The sequence below is a fragment of the Panulirus ornatus genome, chromosome 12, assembly GCF_036320965.1.
Source record: "Panulirus ornatus isolate Po-2019 chromosome 12, ASM3632096v1, whole genome shotgun sequence".
In the NCBI taxonomy this organism is placed as follows: Eukaryota; Metazoa; Arthropoda; class Malacostraca; order Decapoda; family Palinuridae; genus Panulirus; species Panulirus ornatus.
In genome coordinates, this window is record NC_092235.1 from 47,773,090 (window position 1) to 47,788,727 (window position 15,638).

Consider the following 15,638-nt stretch of genomic DNA (forward strand, 5'->3'; position numbering starts at 1 on the left):
ATTTTCAGGCGATCAATTTCATATCAAACTCACGATCAAAGGCATACCTTGTAGAAGCTCAGAGCCAAGCTTGGTTAGATTTTTGAATCAATATATGGAGTCCGTCAAGACAAATCATCACGACCAAATAGTTTTAGGAGGACCGGGACCAGACACCAAAATTTGGGGTCGAGCACCAGGTTGGTGAGAGTTAATCTGAGTACATGCAAACATAATGATGATGGTACAGAGTGAAGGAAGAAGACATTGATACTTATGTTATCTGGCTAAAAATCAAATGCAGCAAACCCAGTCTGGGAGGTTACTTGGGAGTCGAAGTCATATCTACTGTCGGCACGGCTCACTTCGGTCATAAAGTAAAGGAGACGAATCTTCTGGAAAATGTGAGAATCGCATGGAAGTCAGTGGATCAAAGGATATACTCATCGACCTTGCTCACAGCATGTATTAGCCAATAGCTAGAAAATGCCTCTCAGTTCAGGTCACCGAACTCAGAGAAGAACAAAGAACTCAGAGAGGCGGCGCAGAGAGCCTTGAGACAACAACGATGGTATGAGAATGAAGAAGGTGAATGGCAAGTGAGGAGTCAAGAGGAGAGAAATTTGTTCAACGGGGAAGAGAAAAGATTAAGAGAGGAATTTAATGACATCCTTCAAGTTCCTAAACCAGTTTGATGATGTCCACTGTAAACAATTCTTCGAAAGATGCAAAGATGGAACAGCAACCAGAGGCCCATAACATGAAAATGAACAAGAAACGTGTTCCAATAGATGTTTAGAATCACTTGAATAATATCACAATAATGTATATGAATGGAACAAACTGTGTGAATAAACTGTGAATAATGACAAACCACAAAAGTTAAAAAAAATTGTACGACAGTAGAGAAAATCCAGATGAGGCCCCACAAACGTAAAGCTTTCTCTCTCTCTCTCTCTCTCTCTCTCTCTCTCTCTCTCTCTCTCTCTCTCTCTCTCTCTCTCTCTCTCACACACACACACAACCGTACCATAGAAATAAGCAGTAACATATAAGCAATTATAAACAGGCGATTGCAGACACACACACACACACACACACACACACACACACACACACCTACGTCAAACATTTATGCAAATCCGCGGTTATTAGCATTAACAAAGTTGTAGGAAGGCAATAACTACTTCTAGCAGGCAGAGAGACCAGAAGCTTCTTGGAAAGAGCCGTTACGTCCAGCCATAGCTAACACCCACCTCTCTCTCTCTCTCTCTCTCTCTCTCTCTCTCTCTCTCTCTCTCTCTCTCTCTCTCTCTCTCTCTCAGTGCCTGGGACAGATGCATTCACGCTGATAGACAGCGAGTGAAGAGGCTGTAATAGATCTCTTCACGCTGATAGAGACAACGAGAGGTAAGAACAGATCTATTCACGCCGATAGACAGCAAATAAAGATGCTGTATTAAGTCGAGTCATGTTGATAGACTGCAAATTACACCTCTGCAGGGTAGCGGTTCCTGGCCCCCGAGACGCATTCACGGGGGCCGCCCAGGGTCGAGCGCAGAGGTTCCAATCCTGATTGCGGCAGTTATCCCACAGTCAACCCGGCTGTTCATAGACTCTTAGAGGTTGATCTATAAGATGTCACCTGGCGCAGGATAACACACACACACACACACACACACACACACACACACACACACACATATATATATATATATATATATATATATATATATATATATATATATATATATATATTCTTTCTTTTTTTTCTTTTAAACTATTCGCCATTTCCCGCATTAGCGAGGTAGCGTTAGGAACAGAGGAATGGGCCTTTTTTGGAATATCCTCACCTGGCCCCCTCTGTTCCTTCTTTTGAAAAAAAAAAAAAATTAGAATAAAAAATTAGAGGCTATAATAGATCTATTCACGCAGATAGACAGGCTGTAGCAGATCTATTCACGTCGATAGACAGGAAGCATAGTGGCTGTAATAGATCTCTCTACAATGAGAGACAGCAAATGAAGGGAATGCACGTGTAACAAACACGTACCGAACTTCAGTTACAACAATGATTAACGATCACATTACAAAGAGAAATGTAAACCCCCGAATATGTCACTTTTTTTTTCGACTGAAACGAATGATGAATCAACAGTCTGCATTCTGAACTACTGAGATTAGGAGAAAAGAAAATGTGGCTGATCTAATCAAACTGGACACAGAGATCGTATATATCTAAGAGACGTATTTCTCCATGGGAAACGAGGACTTAATAATCTTGAATTCGTAGTGATCCAGTTTGTGTTGTATGTGGGGAGGGGGAGGGGGTTACAGCATTTTCATGGGCCTGATGTTTATATTATATATGTATCGTATGTCTCGTACGTATATATTTAATTCTGGTGAACTATATAAACAGATGGGACTCCAGGAAACAAATGACAGCTAGAAACTGAATGTGAGCGAATGTGGTCTTCTTTTTATCTGTTTTCCTGGCGCTACATCGCTGACGCAGGGGTTGGCGATGCCGTTCTCTTCGTTGTATATCAACTGACGGTTATATTTCTCTCTTGTGTCTCCCCTGATGATGTGATCATTACACGAAAGTGCACTTGGTAACTTATCGTGTTTCATTTTCCTTGTGGACTCAGGAATATACCTGATCACGCGCAAAATTGTGATCCTTTTTCATATATATATATATATATATATATATATATATATATATATATATATATATATATATATACATAAATATAAAGGTGAATTTCTGGGTAAACTTGTAATATTCTACTAATGTTTACAATACCCTGCTCAGGGACACTAACACTTGTATATGAATTAGCATATTGCAATTAAATGATACGTTTCATTTCTAGCTAATGACAATCGTTGCTGCCCGAGCAGTTAAGGGCAATTAACTATTAGGTATGACAGACAAAGCTGTTTCCCCCACCCCTCCTCCCCCCCCACGACTGCAATTACCGGGCGGTGAAGTAGCACAGTATCTTTTTCATATGTAAATTATTCAAACGTAACGAGCGAGCGAACGTAAAGGTATAATTAGCATTCCTCAGCTTGGGGTAATTAAAAGCAAAATAGTGTATAACCCCTTGAGCACAACGGTACGACCCTTGAGCAGGACGGTATGACCCTTGAGCGCGACGGTACGACCCTTGAACGCGACGGTACGACCCTTAAGCACGAAGGTACAATCCTTGAACACGACAGTACGATCCTTGAACACGACAGTGCGACCCTTGAGCACGATGGTACGACCTTTGACCACGACGGTACGATCCTTGAGCACAACGGTACAATCCTTGCATGTCGGCATGGTTCTTAAGCTCCAGTATCATACCTTCGTGCTCAAGAATCGTACCGTCGTGCTCGAGAATCGTACGTGCTCGAGAATCTCACAGTCGTGTTCAAATCTCGTATCGTCGTGCTCAAGTGTCGTATCGTTGCACACAGGTATCGTACATCACGCACAAGTATCGCATCGTACTTTAGCACTTATGGATCGTACCTACGTGCTCAAGTATCGTACTGTCATGTTCACGTATCGTACATTTTATGTTTAAGGATCGTAAAGTTGGGCTCAAGTATCTTATAATCATGGTCAAGGATCGTACCGTCGTGCTCAAGGGTCGTACCGTCGTGCTCAAGGACCGTACCGTCGTGCTCAAGGGTCGTACCGTCGTGCTCAAGGAACGTACCGTCGTGCTCAAGGGCCGTACCGTCGTGCTCCAAAAGGGTCTGAACGAATCCAGATGCGTCTCTTGTTGCTCGCCAATCAGTTTCCTTTACACACTCGCTGTATACCGGCACCTCCCACTCTGTGCCTCGCTTGTGTTATAGATAAATTCCCTCACTCCTGGACAGAGGGCAGCAGGAGCGCGCGGGCCCCTGTGCCTTTGGCGGGCAGTTATCAATACACAATACAACACGCCACATGATACGCTATTCTTGGTTCTAATTGCTGTGACGTCAGACCTTCAATGATGTAGTACCAGCGACGTGATTAGCGAGGCCTTGTGGCGAATTGATTAATTATCTGGTGCGATCAGAGTAAATGGATGGTTATTTTGGTGGTGGTGGTGATTATGGTGGTGGTGGTGGTTAGCTGTGGTGACTGTGGTAGCGTTGGTGGTTAGTGGCGGTGACTGTGGTAGTGGTGGTAGTGGTAGTTATGGTGGTGGTGGTGTTGGTTGTGATGGTGGTGGTGTTTATGATGGAGGCGGTGTGGTTATGGTTGTGGCTATCATTATGGTCATGGTTGTGGTGGTGGTGGAGGTGGTTGTGGTTATTATGGTGGTGGTATGGTTATGGTGGTCGTGTGGTGGCTGTGGTGATGGTGACGGTGGTAGTTGTGGTTGTGGCGGTGGTGGCTGTGTTCATGGGGGGTGGTGGAGGTCGCCGTTGTTTCAGTGATGGTTCTGTTGGCTGTGGTTGTTATAACTCCCAACTACCATCTCGACATCTACAACGCCATATACAACCCTTAGAGAAATAGCAGGAGGAAGGTATGAGAGACTAATTAACCTTAGATGAAGCTGGCAACAAGAAAACTACAGCCCTTTATTACCTACCAGAATCAGTATGACTCTCGGATGTTAGAAGCATCACCTCTACAATCACGATCGCAGCAGGTCAAAATAATGCATCTACGAGAGACCTGGGAACAAAGTGCACCGTCATACAAGGATACATAAGCACAGTCTTCGACAGTGTAGGAGCAGTTTACAGTACAAATTGTTACATGAACACATACTATAAATCAGCGAGACATTACAATCCAACGGCCTAAACCAACGCACGGTCACAATCACCATGACCTCTGCATCGTCACCAAAATTTCCTATACTAAGCGGGGTCCCCCAAGGCAGCGTGTTATTACCGACGTTATTCATAACCTGCGCTGCATATGTTCCTTCTCTTCAGCAGGGAACATGAGCATGGATATCTTTAACGCAGGCGACGCCACTCGAACTCAGCAGCCTCGAAAAAGACTGGGAAATGAAAACGTACACACACACACAAAAAAAAAACGTCTTTGTGGCGCTATGGAGAATAGAACCCCCTGAGGGAGATAATGATAGTGGGTACCTAAATAGTGCACCACAGGAGCTGTAAAATCCTGTACCACACACATGCACGTGACGAGGCTTGATAACAGAGCGTATAAGCTTAAGAACCACACAAGGGCAAGCAACCAATGGTCATCTTGTATAAATTCTAGTACGTAAATTAGGGTGCAGTTTCTCTGGATCCTCTCATATATTAGGCTCAGAATGCATGATAAGACTCATGTATTAACAAAAGCTTACTCCTCGAAGGTTGTGAGTGAGTATGACATGAGTCTACTTGTAAATAACCTTGATGATAATAATTATCAAGGATCTTGAGCAAAATCCATCGAATGAAAGGACGAAGTGAACTCACAAGCAGTTCCATCTAAAATCACAATATCAAGCAAGAAAAACCACATATACAGTATACGTGGTTTCGCATGAAGGGTCAGTAGATACACTGATGCTTGCTGTTGCTCGACTCAAGCAACACAATAGATATTCATGGAAGTCAGCACTTCCTATACTTACTAAACAAACCAAATGTACACTTTTCCAGCAGATTTAGCCTTACACACTGCCGTGTTATGTATGTGATTATTGTGAATTTATTGAATTCACTGACAATTCCTACCAAACTTAACATGATAAGTGTAAATATTTTATCCATAACAGTGTTCTTCCTCAAGTACCTGAAAAATTTGGCAAAATTTCCTATTATAAATAAGATATAAACCTTGTCATGTAATCAATCACTGTTGCTCAACCTTCTTAAACGGTTTGTTTGTTATGTAAATTTTTCGATAACTCATTCAATGCGACTCAATCCTTGTAAACAATTCACAGATTACGTAACTTGTAAATCAATCATTGAGGCCCACCAGTCTCTGGATCCTGTATGCACAGTGCCCCTCCCCTCTCGTCCACCACCGTCCGCTGGATGGGTAAGAATGCACAGTAAATTCGCCGCTCTTGTGGCAAAAACCAAATCAGGACTGACGGTGTCGACAACCACACCCGGTGTAGGTTGTAATCCCTCCTATACTGACCTACCCCCCAGCACCCACACACCCACACCCTCTCGCCTCCATATCTAAGATCAGAGGTACCAACATTTGGAGCTGGTGTCACTAAACAACCACTAATGTAGAGAGAGGCTCATAGCACTCAACTTTGCCGGGGGATACCAGCACCCATCAATCATATGAAGCGCTGCAGCTGGGGTCCCAACCCTCACTCTGGAGCCAATGTCATAATAGTTAAAATGATGTATGAACATCGCTCACATCCACTCCATGGTTGATTGTGCTGCGCTTCTGCTTGCTCTCATGCCTGAGAGAAGGTTTGGAAGACTTGAGATAATACAAAAAAAAAAAAAAAAAGAGGATATGAGAAACGTTCTCGGCTGCCTTAACACAGCAAAGAAGCTACTGAGATCCGGATTCTGGGGCAAACACATCCCAGTCCATGGAGGGGACCCCCCCCCCCCCCAGACCTTCTGCTCAAGTGGGAGACACACATCCAGATGGGGTCACTACAGCTGCTGCTGGACTTACAATGTCTGGTATTCATGAACTCTACCATGGGAGACCACAGTCGCGGTACCCTGACTCAGAGGAAATGAACCTCTTTGATATATATATATATATATATATATATATATATATATTATATATATATATATATATATATTTTTTTTTTTTTTTTTTTTTTTTACCGGTTCCCATCTTTTCCCTAAAGCTCCTGCCCAGACCACAGCCCAAGCTCACTTTTAAAAGTCAACACCGACGCCCGTTCATCAGACTAACACAATCACCACTGAACACAATCCCCCACAAACTGTATACACTGAGGTGTCCCCCTACAACAAACTACTGGTGCTGCTGGTAGTGCTCGATTGGGGTAACACGTCCGTTTTCTTTAGAATAAGAGACGTGAGTCTCAGGGTCAATATAATTGGGCATACACAATCGAAACTGGAGTTACTGCCTATTCTTTATGGCTCTTAGATATGTCAAGAAACCCCATGAAGAGATAGATAGTGTGTTTGTAAGCGATTCTCTTTTCTCGCTAACCGCATCAAACTCAGTATGATTTAATATGCTTGTCTTAAGCACGACACGGGTATAAACAACCACATTACCCATGATGAATTCAGAGCCCAATTTCTCTGGATTCCTTCTCGTACTGGGTTCAGAATGCTTGATGAGGCTGATAAACCAGCCAAAATCTTCTGTCTTGAAGGATAAGGTCGATTATCACCGAGGCCGACCTGCGAGGAGCCTTAAAACAATGATTCAGAGATGAAGACAATTTTTTTGTTCTTAAGCTGTAGCGAAATCAACACAAGCAGATGCATCTATCATCATATCATGCGCACACACACACACACACACACACACACATATATATATATATATATATATATATATATATATATATATATATATATATATATATATATATATACACACACACACACACACACACACACACACACACACACGATCGCCGTTTCCCGCGTAAGCAAGGTAGCGGTAAGAACAGACGAAGAAAGGCCACATCTGCTCACATTCATTCTCCAGCTGTCGTGTGTAATGCACAAAAACCACAGCTCATTATCCACAACCTGGCCCAAAGACTTTTCCATGGTGTAACCCGGACGCTTCATATACCCTGGTTCCATCCAATGACAGCACGTCGGCTCCAGTATACCTGTGTTCCATTTTACTCTATCCCGTGTACGCCTTTCACCCTCCTACATGTTCAGGCCCCGACTGCTCAAAAAAAAAACGAAACACGATAAGTTCCCAAGTGCACTTCCGTGTAGTAATCACATCATCAGGGGAGACACAAGAGAAAAATTTAACAGTTGATTTACAGTTGACATACAACGCATGTTTACCAAATGGCGTCCTAGCTTCGTCTCTTCGATGTATATCAACTAACTGTTATATTTCTCTCTTGTGTCTCCCCTGATGATGTGATTATTACACGAAAGCACACTTGGAATCTTATCGTGTTTCATTTTCCCCGTGGACTCTTTTTTTTTTTTTTTTAATTTTCCAAAAGAAGGAGCAGAGAAGGGGGCCAGGTAAGGATATTCCCTCAAAGGCCCAGTCCTTTGTTCTTAACGCTACCTCACTGACGTGGGAAATGGCGAATAGTATGAAATATATATATATATATATATATATATATATATATATATATATATATATATATATATATATATATATATATATATATATATATATATATATATTTTTTTTTTCTTTTTTTTTTTTTGGTTTGTCGCTGTCTCCCGCGTTTGCGAGGTAGCGCAAGGAAACAGACGAAAGAAATGGCCCAACCCACCCCCATACGCATGTATATACATACGTCCACACACGCAAATATACATACCTATACAGCTTTCCATGGTTTACCCCAGACGCTTCACATGCCCTGATTCAATCCACTGACAGCACGTCAACCCCGGTATACCACATCGATCCAATTCACTCTATTCCTTACCCTCCTTTCACCCTCCTGCATGTTCAGGCCCCGATCACACAAAATCTTTTTCACTCCATCTTTCCACCTCCAATTTGGTCTCCCACTTCTCCTCGTTCCCTCCACCTCCGACACATATATCCTCTTGGTCAATCTTTCCTCACTCATTCTCTCCATGTGCCCAAACCATTTCAAAACACCCTCTTCTGCTCTCTCAACCACGCTCTTTTCATTTCCACACATCTCTCTTACCCTTACGTTACTTACTCGATCAAACCACCTCACACCACACATTGTCCTCAAACATCTCATTTCCAGCACATCCATCCTCCTGCGCACAACTCTATCCATAGCCCACGCCTCGCAACCATACAACATTGTTGGGACCACTATTCCTTCAAACATACCCATTTTTGCTTTCCGAGATAATGTTCTCGACTTCCACACATTCTTCAAGGCTCCCAGGATTTTCGCCCCCTCCCCCACCCTATGATCCACTTCCGCTTCCATGGTTCCATCCGCTGCCAGATCCACTCCCAGATATCTAAAACTACTTCCTCCAGTTTTTCTCCATTCAAACTTACCTCCCAATTGACTTGACCCTCAACCCTACTGTACCTAATTACCTTGCTCTTATTCACATTTACTCTTAACTTTCTTCTTTCACACACTTTACTAAACTCAGTCACCAGCTTCTGCAGTTTCTCACATGAATCAGCCACCAGCGCTGTATCATCAGCGAACAACAAATGACTCACTTCCCAAGCTCTCTCATCCCCAACAGACTTCATACTTGCCCCTCTTTCCAAAACTCTTGCATTCACCTCCCTAACAACTCATCCATAAACAACCTAAACAACCATGGAGACATCACACACCCCTGCCGCAAACCTACATTCACTGAGAACCAATCACTTTCCTCTCTTCCTACACGTACACATGCCTTACATCCTCGATAAAAACTTTTCACTGCTTCTAACGACTTGCCTCCCACACCATATATTCTTAATACCTTCCACAGAGCATCTCTATCAACTCTATCATATGCCTTCTCCAGATCCATAAATGCTACATACAAATCCATATATATATATATATATATATATATATATATATATATATATATATATATATATATATATATATATATATATTATATATATATGTGTGTGTGTGTGTGGTTCCACCAACAAGATCAGCAGACTCCTTAACAATGTTGGCCCTCTCAATTGGGCTGGGCTAGCGATATCTATGGGAGTGTGTCCCTCCTATTCATAATGATGAGAACAAATGCAAGCTTTGCCAACGACGTTATTCCCACAACCCACAACATTATGTACATGACGGCAATAATTCAGTGAGTTCTGATACAATTCTTACTGAACATTACAAGACATTTCATCGGTAGCAATGTTCATCGTCAAATACTCTAAAAATATCCTAAGTTCGCCAATTGTAAATACTTCATACGTTATATGCTCTACTACATAAACCAATCATTGTTGTTCAATTCACATATCAATAAACTGCCAGAATAATACATTCAATGCTGCCCAACATTTGTGAACACTTGTATCACCATGTAACATGTGATCCAACAACTGGGGCCTAGTTTCTGGACGTGTTATGCACTCTGTATCCTCTTTTGCGCCGCCGCCCACAGGATGGGTAGGAGTGCACCATAAATCAACCACTCTCGCGGGAAAATTCAAAATCAATCATGCCTGCTGAAGCTCCACTGGGGAACAACATAAGGCTCCACCTTTCGTCACAACTGAAACTGTAATCCTACAGCGAATATGAAGAACGTATTGACCTCATAAAACCAGCTGGCACATTGTTTATAGAAACCAGCTGGAAACATGTTTGTATAAGAAGCCACGCAAAAAAGGCATGGCAAAAACTAGACCACAACGGAAACACAAACTATAGACATATCTAAGACCTGGGCAGATGAGAACACACCTGGCTCCCACACAGTCTCAGAACCTTGAGAGAGGCTCCAACTATACATCTATGTACGCAACGAACCATTCTTAGTTTACCTTAGCCAATAGCCTTCCTAAATAAACAAACAACATCACCACACGTATACACCCAATCTCCCGGGGATATATAAAGAAAAATACGTGTCCAGCAAAAAACCTACAACATACAACTGTATGTATACACCTGCACGCTATACCTTCCTTGTCCAACTCCTTCCTGGTCTTCTAAACACCCTTTTGAGGGAGAAAAAATGTGGTGGTGATGGTTGGTGGTGGCGATTATGGTGGTTTTGGTAGTGATGGTGGTGATGGGTAGTGACAGGCAGCAGTGGCGGACAGTAGTGGGTAAAGACGGACAACAATGAGAAGTGACAGGCATTAGTGAGTACTGACGGACAGAAGTGACAGCTAGGAATGACAGACGGTAGCGTGAAGCTAATGGACATCAGCAGGTAATGATCAGAGCGGTAAAAATGACAGGCGTTGAAACAGACAGTGAAGGAAAGTAGAGGACAGGACCTGACAGTAGGAGCGAGCGAGGAACAGTGACGGGCTTTGAGAGACAGTGACAAGTCGTGGAGAGTAGGAGAGTGACACTTACCACCTTTGTTCCAAGGCTGCGGTGGTCTAACGTGCACCCCTCCCTCTAGCCGCACCCTGGCCCGCCTCCAACCACACACACACACACACACACACACACACACACACACACACCCTACCACACACACCCTCACTCCATGCACACCCTCACTCCATCGAGAACCACCTAAACCGTAGCTTACTTATCCCCTCTCTCTCCTTCACCTTGATCGAGTCTTTAGATACCTGGTAGGAAACCCTATAGAACTTAAGTCTATTGAGGGGTGGCAAGAGGGGGGGGAGGGGGTTTCCTCCCGTGCCTGCGACGCGTCACGACACATGAATACCAAGTCAGGGGGTTTATATTGTCCCTGGGTGTAGCTGCAAGGGCACCAGGTCAAAGGACCATGTTACCTTACATATATTTAGACTTCTTTTTATAGACCTGGCCATAATGGACACTTGGGATGGGGGGGGGGGGATAGTGTGGTGGGTGTCTAAGATACAGGAACTTTTCCACTGGTGTGTATGATCTGGTCTAACCCCGTAAGTTATCACGAAACATTTTTTTTTTCCCCAGCCCAAGAGATGTTATAAAGCATCATCATTTCCTTGTATTTTATAAGCCATTTCGTCCTGGTTCTCTTCTTCCCAGAAAGAGACAGGAAGGAGGAGGAGGAGGAGGAGGAGGAGGAGGAGGAAAGGGTTGTGGGGAGGAGTCTACCGGTGTCCCGCTGGACGTGGGTGGTATTCCTGGCGTGTCTGTGTGCATTCCTGCAATTGATGACCACGCATGACTACCATGATCATAATAGATCTGCATACTCGATGCTTGCACAACAGCGGCGCCATCATGCACTGTTCTTATGCCTGTTTCATGACACAGAAAATAGAAGGGGCGAGTCTGTAACACATCGGAGGTACACAACACGTTTATATATATGACCGAGCGACCGCTGTGGCTGTGTGTCTTGGCCGGGAAGTAATGTCCAAGTGTCACAGACCTCCGGGGAGGCTCGCTGACCAGTTCTTGGAGATAAAGAAGTGATGATCCTGGAGGCAAGGAGGATCAAACTCCAAACTGGTTATGTGGTTCTGGCAGGATGAAAGATATGTAGTAATCTAGAGGTGGTGTATGTAATGCCATCCCTTCTATCTTTCCCCACCTTTTTTAAGGCAGTCTTTCTTCGCAGCTCCCTGCCACCCCTCGCTTTCCGTGTGACGGGAGAGAAATCATCTCATTAAAGCCTCGTAAACTGTCTGTCGTGGACTCTGACTTTTAACATCCTGCTTGAGGCAGTCTCCTGCTCCTCTCTCTCTCCTCAACCGCTCACCTTCTCCTCTATCGTATCTGTCTTGCTATAGCTTCTCTGCCGTTCCTCTACCTTCTTTCACCTGCATTGTCATTATTCCATAAATCTATCTGATTTTTTCTGGCTCTCTAGCGGTCTTCTAACAGTCTTTCGTTGAATATTCCATCTGTCAGCAAAGAAAAACTATTTGTCATGCAATGAACGAGTCCAGAAGCGCCGCGATCTGCGGTAATGAGGTTTAAAAGGCGAAAGAGACAGAGTTGTGTACCGTTCACGCCACATTTACATTGGCATGATCGACACGCACTGCGTCTCCGTCGTCTCTGAAGCCACAGGAGCGAGAGCTTCCAGACTCCCGTGGGAAAGTTCAACTCAATCACAATGTTTTTAGTTTTGTTCCCGTTTGTCAGTGTCCAGTGATGTGACCCTTGTCGACTGTACATTACCGTCATCAACCTTCCCTTTTTCCCCTACCTCACCCCTGTACTGCTTGCTTCACACACGTCAACTCTCTTCTCTTTATTACTTTTTCACATCGTACAGTTGTCCTTCCCATTTTCACTAATTTCCCTCCCCATCTGCCCATCTTCGCGATACATTTCTATCGTGTGACTTTTTTTTCTATCCCTTCTTTTCCCCTATTCTTTTACTCACTCTACTCCTTCTACTACGGTACTTTTCTTTTTCTATTTCTCCAACTCATTCTCTCTTCAACTCATCGTTCTTTCGCTTTTATGTGCACCATTTTTAAGAAACAAATCCCCTCTGCTCCAAAATGTTACCTCCCTCGACCCCAACTCCAAATTATGCTAACTCCATCTTCCCAATTCTACTAACCCTACTCCACTCTACCTCTATATTCCCATCCTCCTACCTCTATCTCCCCAGCATGTTGTTAACTTGTCTATCACTACTTGGCTCTCACTTGAGACTGCACACAAGGTACCAGGGTGTGTCGGTAAGCGAAGGGAGCGATCATTCATTCTAAGGTATGCATCTTCTTATCGTTGTTCAAGTACTACTACAAATGCTTTAATTACTATGCTAAGGAAATCTTATCTTTTTGGGGTCATGACAGACTCCAACATGCTGGTGAGGTTAAAGTAACAGTAATGACAGAGATGAGTTGTAACTCACAAATTCATCCAAAGCCGAATTAGAAAGTTTTGAGGTTCGAAACTAGACACAAAGATGTTTTCCAAGTTAATTTTCCACGTGTTAAACCTTCATAAACTTATATCTGACAGTCAAACAAATTCCGAAGTCAATTGGCCCATGGCCAGGCAAACATTCGGAAACAAACCCTGAGGTGTCTGAACCTTGTGAACAGAGTGTCGAATAAGCGTCCGTGAGACTTTCTAAGCGTTACAAGCAAGTTCTAATCGTCCAAAGGCAATAGACACACGAATCTCACCTTCTGTACACTTTATAAACATCTCGAATCCTTCTAATTACTACCGACTACTGATTACAAACTGTTCAAGTATCGCATGCAAGCCTCCGGCGGCTGCTCTCTCTTTGCGTCTTCTCCTGCGCTTCTCCCCCCCAGGCCTCCGCCTGCCTGGTGGTAGGGAGCCCGAGGCTACGCTGGTAGTGGGTGGTGAGGCGGCGTGAGGACCGGCCCGGCCCGGCGCAAGGACGTTACGGCTCACTGGTATAGCCAGGCACGAGACAGGCCGCGAGGCGGGGAGTCATCGTAGACGAGAGCCGCCAAGATCATTGGGACTTTGATTACAACCCTCTCGATGGAACAACTTTTAAAAGAAGCTTGGACGTTGTAGGAGTTATGAGAAGGTTGTGGGAAATTGCAGGGGGCTGCATGGAGCTAGGGAATGCCAAAGGAGACTATAGGAACCTGTAGGATGTGGGAGAGATATAAAAGTTATCTGAGAGTAAGGGGCGCTGCAGGAGGTTGGAGGAACCTCCTCTTCGTCACTTGGGCAACTTGAGGTGGTCATCCAAGCGTCCTGGGATCATGTACCGTGAGACAATGGCCAGGTAACGGGTGTCCGACACCACCACCTGCCTCCTACTCCACCGCTACCTGTCTCCCGCATTCCCACCACCCAACGCCTAGATCACCACCATCGTCAACACTACCACCTGCCTCCCACACCACCATCACAACCACTACCTGTCTCCCACATTCCCATCACACATCTCACAGATCACCACCATTACCAACACTACCTTCTGCCTCCCACATCCCCATCATCCATCTCCTACCCTCACCATCACCAGTGCTACTTCTTTCCCATATCACTATCACTACCACTAACCAACTCCTACACCACTAACGCCACCAGGTCTATAATCAGTCTCCTACACCATTTGCCTTCCAAATCACCACCACCACCACACTAACCATCCCCGACACCTTCAGTACTCTCACCACCACACACCTACCACACCATCCCATAACTACATCATCTCACCGAAGCCTCCACCTCCCCCGGCTGCACTAGATCCACTTTCCTCATTCTCTCTACTGTCTTCTCTTCCTCTTGTTATCTTTCCTCTTCACCTACTCTCTTCTCTTCTTCTCTACTCTTCCTTTCCATCCTCCTCTCTACTGTGTCTCCTTGCAATCCTTCCTTCTCTTCCTCCTCTTCTATCCTTCTTTATGTCTATTTCCCTTTCATTTCCTTCTTTCTCCCTCCAGAAAAATCCCCTCCTCCGCCCTTCACTCTTCCTCCATCTCTCTACCTTCCTCCATCAGACTCTCCTGCTCTCCTTCCTCCATCCCAAAGTCCATCGCAGTCTGCGCTCACTCTGGGGTTAATGGCCCCAGCGCTGATTCTTGACGGGCTGATTCATGATGGGCTGACTCCTGACGGGCTGACACTTCATGAGCTGACTACTGATGGGCTGACACTTCATGAGCTGACTCATGATGGGCTGACACTTCATGAGCTGACTTCCTGACGGGCTGACTCTTAACTGACCCCTGACAAGCTGACTCCTCCTGATGGAATGATTCCTGACGAGCTGACCCCGCTGGGCTGACTCCTGACGGGCTGACCTCTTAACAGCATAAATCCTGATGGGCTGACGTCTGACGGGCTGACTCCTGACGGGCATAATCCTGATGGTTAAGACTTACTTGGATAGCTCTTCTTGGGGTGACAGTTTCGATGGGTCCCGTTTGTTGGTCAGCTCAGACTCCGTCCACTTGATGCACCGCTTATGTCATTACTCGCGCGAGCCTT